The sequence below is a fragment of the Mustela putorius genome, unplaced genomic scaffold (assembly GCF_011764305.1).
Source record: "Mustela putorius furo isolate JIRA1106 unplaced genomic scaffold, ASM1176430v1.1 tig00000129_pilon_pilon_pilon, whole genome shotgun sequence".
NCBI classification, from domain to species: domain Eukaryota; kingdom Metazoa; phylum Chordata; class Mammalia; order Carnivora; family Mustelidae; genus Mustela; species Mustela putorius.
The window spans coordinates 14,462,871-14,475,609 of NW_025421290.1; the positions used below are offsets into that span (position 1 = coordinate 14,462,871).

The window sequence follows — 12,739 nt, forward strand, 5'->3', positions numbered from 1 at the left end:
GCCAGGATGACAGAGGCTCCAGGAAGATTAAATAAAGAGGGGTGTGTGTGTGTGTGTGTGTGTGTGTGTGTGTGTAGGTTGCAATGCTGGCCTATTTTACTGCCAGGGAAGGAGATATGTCCTGCAATTTCAGTCCCATCATCTGTTATTTTGTGTATATGTGGAGAATGTTTAGTAAAACTGTACAAACAAATGAAGCTGTAATTATCTTAAGCCTCATTTGCACACCTTGTTCCAAAGCAATTATTAAAAAGATTTTGAAAACAATTAGCATCTCTAAACAAAGATAATCTATTGTCAGTAGCTGAGACTGGCAGCAGATAAGAACAATGCGGGAAGATAAGGGGAGCAGAATGGTAGAAGGAGAGTGACTTTATAACTATACTTATCTCTGATTAGATAAGTTCAAAACAGAATCTTAAGTACACTTCAAAAATGCTTTTGATTTAAATGCATCCTCTTAGTGAATGCGAAGAAAAAACTGTAGGCTCTTTAAACTTGCTTGTCTTCTTCAAATGTTTTGATTACATGAGCCAGAGCCCAGCTCCACAGAACCATTTATATATTAAGACATAAGTGGGAGAAGGAGCACTGCATAGGTTTCCCCTTGTATTATTTATATGGTTTCAAAATAATGTGCCCAGTTCAGTGCACCCTGAAGCATTTTAAACTCATGAAGGGCTTCACCTTCTTGGCTGTTTCTCCAGAGATTCCAAGTAGAGAGACGCTGCCTCTCCCCTGAACTTCCACACAATGCATTTTTTTGCATCCTTAAAATTCTGCAGAATCCTATGCAATTAGACCTTGGAAATAGATGCTGAGATTTCATTACCTTTAGAGTTATTTTTTTTTAATGCATTTGATGGGTGCATAGTATTTCTTTTCTTTCTTCTTTTTCTCTTCTATTTCTTTCTTCTCTCTCTCTCTCTCTCTCTCCCTCTTTGGTGCATATTATTTCAAAAGAGCCCCTACCATACGGTGTGCCCAATGACTTTACCTTCTAAACTGGAAGCCTGGCACGGCTGAGCCCAAGTCCATGTGTCTGGTAATTTTCCCTCCCTGTCTTATTTTAGTGCTCATGATGTTTCAAATGAAGTCTTAAGGAGCTGCAGTGTACTGCCAGAAGGAACGTCTCTGCTTGGAATAGTCCTTATTGACACGGCAGCTGTGTGAAGACCAGAGCAGAGGCTTAAATTCTGCACTAAAAATCAGTTAATCCGTGCTGGCTTCGGCAGCACATATACTAAAATGAGTTCATACCCTCAAGACTGGAGCAAGTGCGCAGAATTAAAATGTGTGTGTAGGAGGTGGAGGGTCTGTACGTACAGCCACGTCTCTTAAAAAGACAAACGGCAAGTTATGTATGGGGTGTACTTTATAATTAACAATTTTGTATGAGGAAATGAGGCGTAACTTGGACTAATAAGGGCAGGTATAAATTTACAGGGGATGACGAGGAGCAGAAAGATGGCAATTAGACACCAATCTGACCACCTTTTTTCTGCTTCCTCCAGACCTCTCTGCCCACTTTTCGTCTTTCTTCAAACGGAACAAGGACTCGAGGACGTTGGCGACAACTGGGGAGATGACCACGTGGGTGCTGCGAGTGCGGGCACCAGGTTGATGAGATGTGGTGCTAGTCCTCAGAGGCCATACCGGGGCCGCCAGCCCTTCTCCTGGCGTTTAATCCAATAGATCGCGAAACTAGTAAGGAGAAGTGCTATCCGCTTTGTACCAATGAGCCTACCTACTATTTCGATCCCTTGGTTAGGGAAACCAATTGTTATAAATGTTAATTGTTGGCTCGGATATATAAGGTTTCCCAAAATGGAGCCTTTCAGCGAAAGCCACTAAAAGAGGTAAAATGACATGAATTTACAAACCACATAAACCAAATGATCCATTTTAAATCGCACACAGAAAGGTTTGAGTTGTTCTAGTAACTTAAAACCTTTGCTGTCAATGCAAATCACACGAAAAACAGAGATGCGTCGGAGATTTAAAGGGAACGAACAAATATAGTTGCTGCTGTCACTCCTTCCCGGCGGCTCCCGAGGGTAACGCGGCCGGTGACCGGCGCCCGACGCCAGGTTTCGGCTCTTCTGTGCCTCCTCTGTGCAGGTAATCGCCGGGTGCGCACAACTGGTTTATGGAGAAGGCCAGTGCCCTAGTTGCTGGTGGGGTTTCTCGGCTTGGTCGTTTCAAGGCCTTGGTTTAAAAACCTCTTTGTGGAGCCTACTTACTTCCCTTCTGGCTTGTAGAGAGATGCTTTGGGGCTCCCGGCCACCTTTCCTGGCATTCCTTCGCCATCGAGAATTGCAGCGGGAATCCTACTCTACCTACAGATATTTGGAAGGGAAGAGCATCGCGAGGGGTTTCTTCAATAAATTAGCGTCGTCGCTCTAGCGCACTGCGGAGACTCCCCAAATCCTGGCTGCAGTGACCACATTCATCTTTTTCCTCTGCTTGGTTGGAAACTCCGGGTGCCCTCGACCCTTGGGATCCCGGGCTCCGATGGCCAGCACGGCGCCGGAGCAGCCGCCCACCTGCCTCCTGGGGGACCGTGCTCTCCGCGAGGTCTGAATAGGCCCAGGACTCAGGCAGGGAGATTTGCGGACCCCGGGAAGAGAAACTCAAAACCAGTCCATTAGTAAATGAGTTTTGTGTTGTCAAGGTTCTTTCCCATCCACTTGCTGTTCTGAAAAATAGATCACGTTTCGTTATCTTTAGTGGGAATCTGCAACGTGACACCGGATCCGCGCGGGCCCCCGCCTCTCCCCCTCCCTCCCTTCCAACCTCGTTCAGCAAGGCCAAGGGGAGCCGGCCAGCCTCCTCGGCTTATTTCTGAACAATGAAGATTTGTCTGTTCCCCTAATATATTTATGTATGTATGGAAGGAGGGAGTTTTCTCCTGGAAGCGGGAAGCTGAGAGCAGAGCCTCCCGCTTCCTTGGTGAGAAAATCCAGCGCCAGCCCAAGACTCCGGGAGACCCCCCCCCCCCTCCGCCCACACCTGGACAAACAGAGTCGGCTGCTGCTGAAAACCCTGCAGCCCCGCGCGACTCCTGCAAGTACAGGCTCCACATTGTCCCAGGGGCGGGGAAGGGAGAGGAAGACCAGCACTGACAGACAACGCTACGAGGGAACTCAAAGTGGACGACAGGGTTGGGATGTGTGGTTGGAGAGCTCTTGCTCCCCTGTGTGTGTCCTTCCACGTCTGGTCTCTATGTGTCCCTCTGACTTCTCTTTTCAGTCTGAATGCGGAAACTCGTTTATTTTGTGCGCGAACCTCCTCGTTTCTCATTTCTCGTTCATTCTCTCTTATCTCTCTCACCCTCTCTCCCTCTTTCCCTCACAGCCTCAATCTCATTGTTCCGTTTCTTTCTGTCCCTGTCTGTCTCTTTCTCTGTCCCAGTCCCTCCTGCCCCTCCTGCTCCCCCCGCCCACCACCACGCACACGCCCCTCTCCGGATCTCTGCATTTCTCTCGCTCCCGGTCCTCTCCCTTCCGCAAGGCTCTGGGCGCCGGCGCCTGCTTCTTTCTGCGGCGGACCTGAGGTTTCACAGACAGAGGGTGCTGGTGCGGGACAAGTAAACTCTGAAGTGCGGGCAGCGGCGTCGCGCTCATCCCGGAGACCAGCTAAGCAGAGCGGTGGCGTCGCCAAAACGTGGGGAAGCTGGTGGGTAGGGCGGAAGAAGGTGGGCTGGCCACCTGGAGGAAAAGGGCCCTCTTTAGCTGCATTCGGAGAAGGCTGTGGCTCGGGGATTAGCCAATCACGGCATCTGAGAAGATGCCACTCAACATCAGCTGGCAAGCACCTTTCTAGAAAATGAAGGGGAGTAATACCAGAATCCATTCTTAAGAATTTAAGACACTGTTGTCACCTCTATTAATATCGCCTTAGTGCAAGTTTACAAAGAATACTCAAGAGTCCTTATCCTCCATTGAATTTCCAATCAACTTTGTTCTCAACTAATGTACATCCTGAATACCGCATCTGTCTAAGCTAAGAAGAATTTCCTTTGGGGAGGTGAAAGCCTGCAGCTCCTCCTGTTCAGAGGAAAGTGCTAGTGACGGTAATGCAGGGTGACACTAAATAAACAGTTAGGGTGGACTGGAAAGATGGAGTTAATTATCCAGTGAGCTGCATTTCAGCCCAGACCATCAGGGGCTGATTTGTTTTGGCTCATAGTCCGAGGAAGGAGACAAACCACTCTCTTCTCTACATCTCTTAGGGATCCTGATCACTGGTGTCCCAAACAAAACAAAAACCAAAAGCCACTACTTAGGTATCACTATTTCAATTAAAATCTGGGTTTTTACACCTCTACAGACTCTGCAGAAAATATCCACTCGGTTACTCCCTAGCCCTGGAGAGAAGACCCAAAGTGACCCGAAATTGCACTCCTCAAATCCGGGCTTTTTTTTTTTTTTTTTTTTTAGAGGTAAGGAAAGCGAACATCCAACATCCCCACCCAATCTCTTCACTTAGAGTCTCCCAATTTTATGTAACTACATGTTTATAAAAACTAAGATGTTGGCCTGGTTTTCACGATGGTTTTACTCCTCCCCCGCCCCCCAAAAAATCAGGCTTCGTGAAATTTAAGATGCAATTAGATTTATTGTTTGCGTGATTCACTGACTATCCGGTTTCTTCAGGTAAGCCTGCACTTATATATAAATCCTAGTAACTTAAAACTTCTCCCTCCCCACTTTACTCTTCCCTCCCTCCGCTCAGCCCCCTCCTCCCCGGCACATTCTGATATTAATAATCCCCGGCTGCCCCTCTTTCCGGGTCATTACGGTACTGCTGGTCTCTAATCAATCCTAATGCGATGGCAATTGGAGTCCCTGATGACTGCGGCTCGGGTTTCTTGTAATGGCTCTACCACATTTTCCTGGACCTCCTCCTTTAACCTGAGATGCCAGGGGGACGAGTCCCTTCTCGGCTGCTGATTACTTCAAGATGTGGGGGCTGGTTTGAGCCGAACGAGAGAGAGACACCCGCACAGCGTGGCTACCACTGTGGGCTGGGCGGCTGGGGTGAGCAAAGGCGGCTGCACACCCGGCGCCGGCACCCAAACGCCTTTTGCTACTCTCTTTTTTCTTTTCTCCCCGTTTTCCAGGCCCGAACTCACCCTCGCGGACAGAAACGAAGATTCTTAAAAGCCTTTTTTCCCCTTTTTTTCTTTTTTTCCCTTCTCCCGGTACGGAGATGCTTCGTGGTCTCTGGGCCTCTACAGTTCTCGCAGGTTCCCAAAATGCAGCGTCCGCCTGGGCTCCGAGGCCAGGCCTGACCCTTGCTCGGAGTAAAAGCCTCTCCCTATTTCTTGAGAGCCAGCTCTCTTTGCTTGTAGTTATTTTCTCCCAGTGCAATTCCCTTCTCCCCAATTTTAGTGTACTTGTCCCGAAGAGGAAAAGGAGTCTTACCCACCTTTCTCGCTGACCCTCGACGTCTCTTGCCTTCGTTACTCCAGTTGTGCCTGAAGCTCTCAACCGGTTGCTGATCTAAAGCCAAGGTTTCTCTCCCAACCTGTGAGGATCCATCGCTCAGAATCTTTAACCTCTAGGGACAAAGGCCCGACATTTCTTTTTGGCTGATGCCATTGGGAGAGACCACCAAGAGTTGGAACTTGCGCCGGACCTTCTCCCCCCCCGCCCCCCCACGAAATCTCGCTAGCATCCTCTGCCCTGGTCCAGGCCCCGCAGCGAGATGGTCAGCACCGTCTCGGCATTTGTATTCTTCCATTTCTCAGCCTAAATCCATTTAGCGTAACCCGAGCCCAGGATAATTGCCACGTTTCTGCCGCGATACTTCTAAAACAAAGATAATGCTTCTGAATTGCGGAAGAAAGTGCTGTGGACAAATTGGGCGCTGAGCTGCCGAGATGGATCGCTTTGTTAGGGCGGCCGGTGGTTTGCGACTCAATTAGTGCATTTCTGAGAGCAGCTTGCGCTCTGGAGCCGGGTCAGCTCGAGGGGAGCTACCCCGGTGGCTCCCGGGCGCAAGAAGTTTGTGGGAGTGTGGGGGGTAAAAGTACTTCAGTCCTTTACCTGCGTCGGTGAGAATCCACGCCAAAGGAAATGGTTTTGCAGTTCCACACGAATACATTGTTTGGGTTCTAAAGGATCCAGATTTTTGTGGACAGAAGCTTGACTGCCTCTGCTCCCGAATGGGCCGAGTGGCATTTGTCTGATGCACTAGTCCTCTGAGCTGTGCGGAAAGAAATACTGGGTGGAGGGAGCTGGAAAGATGCCCACTCACTCAGGCCGCTCCGCGCGTCTCGCCCTCCACCCGTCCCCCCCCCCCCTGCTTGGGTTTGGATTTTGCAACAACTTTTCTAACACCGGGGCTGTGCCCTTCTGCAAGCCCGCAGGGTGAGGCTTGCAGAACTCCCAGACCGCGAGGGACGCGTTTAGGACTTGGAACAAGGCTATAAGAAGTTTCCTTGCCTCCACTCAAGTTCACTCGCCACCTTCCCATCACCCGGCTTGCAGGCCCAGGTCCACCTTTGGCGGGCCCATCTGGGCGACCGGGATAAGACGTTCTGCCAGGTGCGCGCGCGCGCGTCCAAGTCGTGGCGCGCGCGCAGTGGAGAGCTCACAGCCCCGCCCGCCCGCGGGCAGTGCCTAGGCCTGGGAGTCAGGCCTCTCTCCGGTCCTGCCGCCTGTGCCAGGAACCCTACCCCGGGGCCACGCGAGAGCTCTCGGGCGCCGCGTATGCGCCGGGGACAGCTCCGCCTAGTGCTGCAGCCAGAGGTCGGGTGTTCCTGCCCGGCCATGCTCAGGCCTCGGACCCCGCCGCTGTCTTGGGTTGCTCCCCGAGGCGATTATTGGGACCGAGAGGCGCAGGGTCGTGAAGGAGGGGGCTGGGCTGAGGAGGGCAGGGGCAAAAAGCAGGCGCGCGGAGGTCAGCGGAGCAGGGAGGGGATGCAGGCGGACGGCGGGCGCGGCCGCAGGAGAGAGAGGGCGCTGTCTTCCTGGCAAAGGCGGCAGGAACTGAAACAAAAAGAAAAGAGAAGCTGCCGACTGAGTCCCCCGGGTGAGGGGCGCGCGGCGGGGAGGGGCTAGGTTGGCAGGGCGGGCTCTCGACCCACCGCCGGGGAACCGCCTGCCTGCCGTGGACCTGCCAGCACCGACTAGCCCCGAGCCGGACTTGCAAGAAAGGGATCGTTCCTGGGTTCCTTTAGCTTTCCCCACAGTCGCCTTCCTTCAGGGCCATCCTTCCCTCAGAGGACTGGAGGTGTTGGGTAGGGTTGGTCAGGCTTCACTGACGACTGAGGTGCCCCAGTTTCCCCCGAGGCGAGCAGGTTGCGGAGCGAATCCGGATCCCCTGACCGCCGCGGGGCCGGCTTTTCGGTTTCCAGAGTTCTCCAGAAGGAAACCCGGACGCCAAGCCATCTTCTCTCGAAGCGCCATCGCAAGTGGCCTCACCTGGTCTGGCCGCGCCTTCCCCCGGAACAACGAAGACAAGACCCTTGGGTTCACTGTCACCAGTTAGCCGGGGCGCACACTCAGAGACCAGGGGCTCCCGAAGACGACTGCTAGCAACCATTCCCCACTCAGACCCACAAATCTTAAAACTGAATTTATATGAATTCAAGAGAAAGTGCTATCCCTCCATTCCAAAAGTACATGCTTCTCTGTCATCTACGAACGATAATGTGTTCTTGTCTTTCCGTGCTCGTAACAAAGAAGGCAAAGCAAACCAAAAGGATCCCAAATTCCCTCAACTTCGGTCTTGAGAGGTCCCGCTGTTTTAACAGATGTAGTAGTTAAAAGGCCCTCCTGCTTTTTACATAGATGACCAGAATAGAACCTCTCCTTACACGTCCACCACAGTCTCAAGCTCCTGTCTCCATGTGAATTTCTCGGGGAGCGGAGACTCTTCCATAGCCCTTCCAGCAGAATTTAGGTGGCCCTGTAGTTCCGCCTTTGGCAAGAGAGCAATTTCCTAGGAGTAACTGGGTGGGCTGGCTGCAGTCCGCCTGCCTCTTCATATTGAGAAACGCTTCTCTTGTGGGAACGTCTGTTTCTATTCATCCGATTTTCTAATTTCTTTGATCAGCTTAAATATTTTCTTGGCAAACGGAAATTGACCATGCCATGAATATGATAACAACCTGCTTGGAAAAAAAGCTATTTTGTTTCCAAGCAGCAGGGGAAAAGGGGGCGGAGGGAAAGAGCTGGCTGGTTAGGAATGCCTGTAACAGATTTCTGCACAGACGTCTTTGCAGCCTGAAACAGCTTTGTGAAGCTGCATTTTCCCCCAATATAGTTTCTTCCCTTTCTCTCCTCCCCTCAGATAAACACACACCTGGCCTCCTAAAAGTCTTTGATAGTCTTTATTAAAAAAAAAAAAAATACAACTTCAATAGACGCCTCTGGAGAATTTCCCTTTAAAACATAGATGAAAGGCAAGGTTAATACAATGTTCTCTTAATCCCTTTGCCTTCTGAGTCAAAATAAATATTTTCTTCTGCATATGATTGTACATCCTGCCATTTGGTTGTGGCTATAAGCAAATCGACCGGTAATAAAAGTGTTTTGAGGCTGTGTATTAAATGCAGCTCTCTTGAAAGCAAGGGGATGGTGAGGGAGAGAGGGAGGAGTCTTACTTCACAGGCAAGAGTTGGTGGGTTTCTGAAAAAGCTGCAAGAAAAGGACCTTTCACCTCTCATTAGTGATGGCATCAGTGCTCAGGCAGAGTGGAGCTGAGGTCATGTTACATATGGCTCACAGTCTGCTCTGCACTTGAAACGTCAGCTTTGAAATTTTAGAGAGGGGAAAGGTCATCTTTAATAAGCTAAAGTCTGGGGCTCCCATTGCCCTTCTCACAAACTGGGTGGGTGTCCATATGCTTCAAACCTTCTGCACAAGTTTTTTTTTATTATTATTATTATTAAATTTGTAGTTTTAAGCTGATTTTTGTTTCACATCTTCATTTAAGTCGCAATATTTTTGGCTGTTAATACTCCAAAAGGACTTTCATTTTTATAGCAACCCTGTCATCTTTCCTTTTCTTTTTATGTAATCATAAAACCGTCTGTTCTGAGTGATAGCTTTTAGAACTCAACTTCCCAGGAGAAATGAAGTGTATCTGTCCATCTGCATACATGGATCCAGACATGTGTGCTATAGGGTTACTCTTCCCGGTGGGTAATTTAGACTTCACTCTTATACACTACGTAATTTACGGAACCTTCAAAACATTAAAACTTTCGTATTATGTCAAAGCTCTAGTTTCTGAAAACTTCCTGGATACTACCAAAATTTTTCATGCCCGTTACTGAAATTTCACATTTTATTTTTACCATGTCGGGGGAAACTCTCAAATTAAAATGTACTGATTCTTCCATAAGGCTTAAAGTTAAGGTTAACTGACATGCTATAATGGTAGATACAGTACTGGAAAAAAAAGTGCTAATATCTTACTTCCTTGTTCAGAAAATATTAGGAACATTTGTGAGTGTTTAATCCTCAAATTTGTTCAAGAAGTGGTCAAGCAAACCCAAACCACTGAACTATACTCAGATCTCTTTGTGTCACTGTCAAGATGGATATAAATATTTTTTTTCCATGTAACTCTGCAAGGAACTTCTCGATAGTGACTCAGTTCCAAAACTTTTTCTCCATGTGGGCCCGCTGTCCAAAAGAGCAGCCCTACCACATCAATACATGCATTCCTCACTTTCTTTTCTTTATATCTCTCAATCTTTTGAGTCTGTTTATCATAGATCCCAGATTTGGGTTGTTTTTCAGGGTTTTTTCCTTCCTTTGCATAAAACGTACATATTATATTATTGTAAAATAAACTTTATAAGAAGGTAAACTCTACACCTAAGGTGGGGCTCAAACTCAGGACTCCTGAGATCAAGAGTCACATGCTCTAACTGAATGATCCAGCCTGGGACCCCCTGTCCTTATTAAATAAACTTTAAAATATAAGACAACTAGGTATGGTAATCAGGATCAAATAGTAGACTTGATTTTTAGAAGTTTCTTCTCCCACTCTGCAAACTGAAAACATGAGAACTATCTTCGAACATCCTTTTGAGCAAATAAGGGTTCCTCATTATTAAGGAATTTAATGATTGTGATACCCGGATAAGTATTAGTTTTGCTTTGTTTCTAGTTGGAGTCTCAAAAAAATCCTTAATTTTGGATTAGCAAAAATTTAGAAGAACAATCCACAAACTAGCAACTGAAGCTATAGCTGAGTAGAATGATTTCACAGTCACGAATGACATCAAGTAAATAATTTATTTCTAATCACTTTCCTACATTAGGGTCTCCTGCTAATAAGCGAGTGGACTTTGTAATACTTCAGCTCATCCAAAGCACTTGAGGCTTTAATGGCCCAAATGGTTTATTAAGTTCAATCAATCTAGTCAATAGAAAGTCAAGATAAATATGTAAACACTATATAGTCTTAGGGAATGCATATGTATTTGGGATGGTGGTAATGTTGCTTTTTCTGTTTGTTTGGGGTTTTTTTGACTAAACTTTAAAGCTTCTGAAAGCACTCCAGGAAAATTTAAGAGCTGATTATGTCACCCAGTAAGCCTGAAAAACAAGAAGTGAAATATTTCCATAGGCAGGTTCATCACTGACAGGTCAATAGCTCATTAAAGGCTTATAAAAGGAATACTAATAATTTACATTTTTTATGGGATTCCTCGCTCAAGAAACTTTAACATTTTACAAGCCTGATCTCACTCATTTTCTCAGAACTTTAGGAGATGTTATCCTTATTGCAAAGAGTAATTATCCCTATTATAAAAATATGGCAAAGAGGTTGTATAATTTGCCTGCGGAATTATAATTCAGAGGCAGTGTGAGGATAAGAGCTATGTATCTTGGTTCCTTCCCAATTTGCTTTCCCAAAAAGCAAATTTCCAGAAAGAACTCAATGACTAAAGTGGTTTAGATTTAATGAGTTCTTGGAAATTTTTATTTTCCTTAAGATAAACTCTAAAATTCAGATTCCAGACTTGTGAGAAATTTCATAAATGTCTTTAAGTTATCAAGAAAAAGAAAATATTACATGAAGTGGCTTCAGTCCATATAGACCTGGTAGTTCTTTCACCCTGTCTGGAAATAAGCAATAGTCTTAGTTGGTACAAATGTCATGTGGGAGGAGACATACAGATTACAGAACCATGAGGTAATTACTACAGCTTAACTGTCCCACAGAGAAACTATTAAGTGTTTATAAACAGGGTTACAATAGAATGCGTATTCTATGACGAGATTGGCCTGTACTTTCAATGCTTATCATTTTTTTCTTTGGCTTATTTATTTTTTTTTTTTTTTTTTTTTTTTTTTTTTTTAAAGATTTATTTATTTATTTGACAGAGAGAGATTACAAGTAGGCAGAGAGGCAGGCAGAGAGAAGGAGGAAGCAGGCTCCCCGCCGAGCAGGGAGCCCGATGCGGGACTCGATCCCAGGACCCCGAGATCATGACCTGAGCCGAAGGCAGCGGCTTAACCCACTGAGCCACCCAGGCGCCCTCTTTGGCTTATTTAAGAGAATATTAGAAATTCCAGAAAATTAAGGATTTAATTCATCTTAAGGGCAGTGTTTCACAAACTTAGTGGGCAAGCAAATTACCTGATGCACTTGTAAAAATTCAGCTTACAGGACCCTACCCCCAGAGTTTTTGATTCCTTAGGTTTTAAGTGAAACCTTGGAATCTGCATTTTAAAAAGCACCCTGGGTGATTTTAATGCAACTGATTTATGGGCTTTTCTTCGAGGATAAACATTCAGTCTACCTGAGGTAGGAGTTTTTTTTTTTTTTTTTTTTAAAGGAAGGTTTTATCAGCATGAATAAAGTTTAAACTCCAAATTTTGACCTAGCCAGAATTTACTCTTCTCTGTACAATTTCAAAAAAGGATCTTTAGATTAGGTTTTTGCTGGTGGGAAGGATTTCTGGGTCTCTGGAGAGTTTCATTGGCATTAAAACGTTTCTGGGTGCCTGGGTGGCTCATTTGGTTAAGCGTCTGCCTTCAGCTCAGGTCATAATCTCAGGATCCTAAGGTTGAGCCCCACCTTGGGTTCCCTGCTCCTTGGGGAATCTGCTTTTCCCTCTCCCTCTGCCTGCTGCTGCCCCTCCCTATGCTCCCTCTCTCTATCTCTCTCTGTCAAATAAGTAAATAAAATCTTTAATACAGAGTGTTTAAAAATAAAAAATAAAATCTAGCTAGTAATTAGATAGAAATTTCTGTTTTGGCTAGTAATTTCTAGCAAGTGATTAGATAGAAATTGTCCTCTTTAAGAGACTGCTTCTGCTGAATGTGTTAGCAGAGAAGTGGCACCAGACCAGAAGAATTAGACAAGAAGGAAAAATCTTTGAGGAAAATCTAAGCACCAGTCACAAAAATAAAGCAAATCTCATCAGCCAAAGAACAGTGCCTAGGAGTGTGACAGAGAACAAGGAGCCACTATTGCCTCCTGAATGCCATCTGAAAAACCAAAAGGCTTTTTTAAAACATTTCTCAGTGTGCATGACCCCTTAGAATAGTGTAACCCAAATGGGCCCCAATCCCTTAAGATCTGCAAGAAATGAAGATGCTCTAGAGAGTTGGCACAGTATGATACAAGGAATGGAAAATACAATTTAGGAGGAAATGAAAAATAGTTGTCTATACTTCAGATAGTGGCCATTTGTTACTTATGAAAGTAGGAAGACTTTTATAATAAATAACACAACCATATAAATTATGGCTTCTTACTT

At 46.2% G+C, this 12,739-nt stretch overlaps 1 long non-coding RNA gene across 1 annotated transcript; it reads right to left on the reverse strand.

The window, feature by feature from the left end:
* Nucleotides 1–1,887: 1,887 nt before the first annotated feature.
* Nucleotides 1,888–6,734, reverse strand: LOC123389170. The gene is made up of 3 exons (XR_006603732.1): nt 6,054–6,734; nt 5,434–5,532; nt 1,888–2,698 (listed from the first exon to the last, which is right to left on the reverse strand). It is a non-coding gene; the product is annotated as an uncharacterized LOC123389170 (long non-coding RNA).
* Between the last annotated feature and the right edge of the window lie 6,005 nt (nt 6,735–12,739).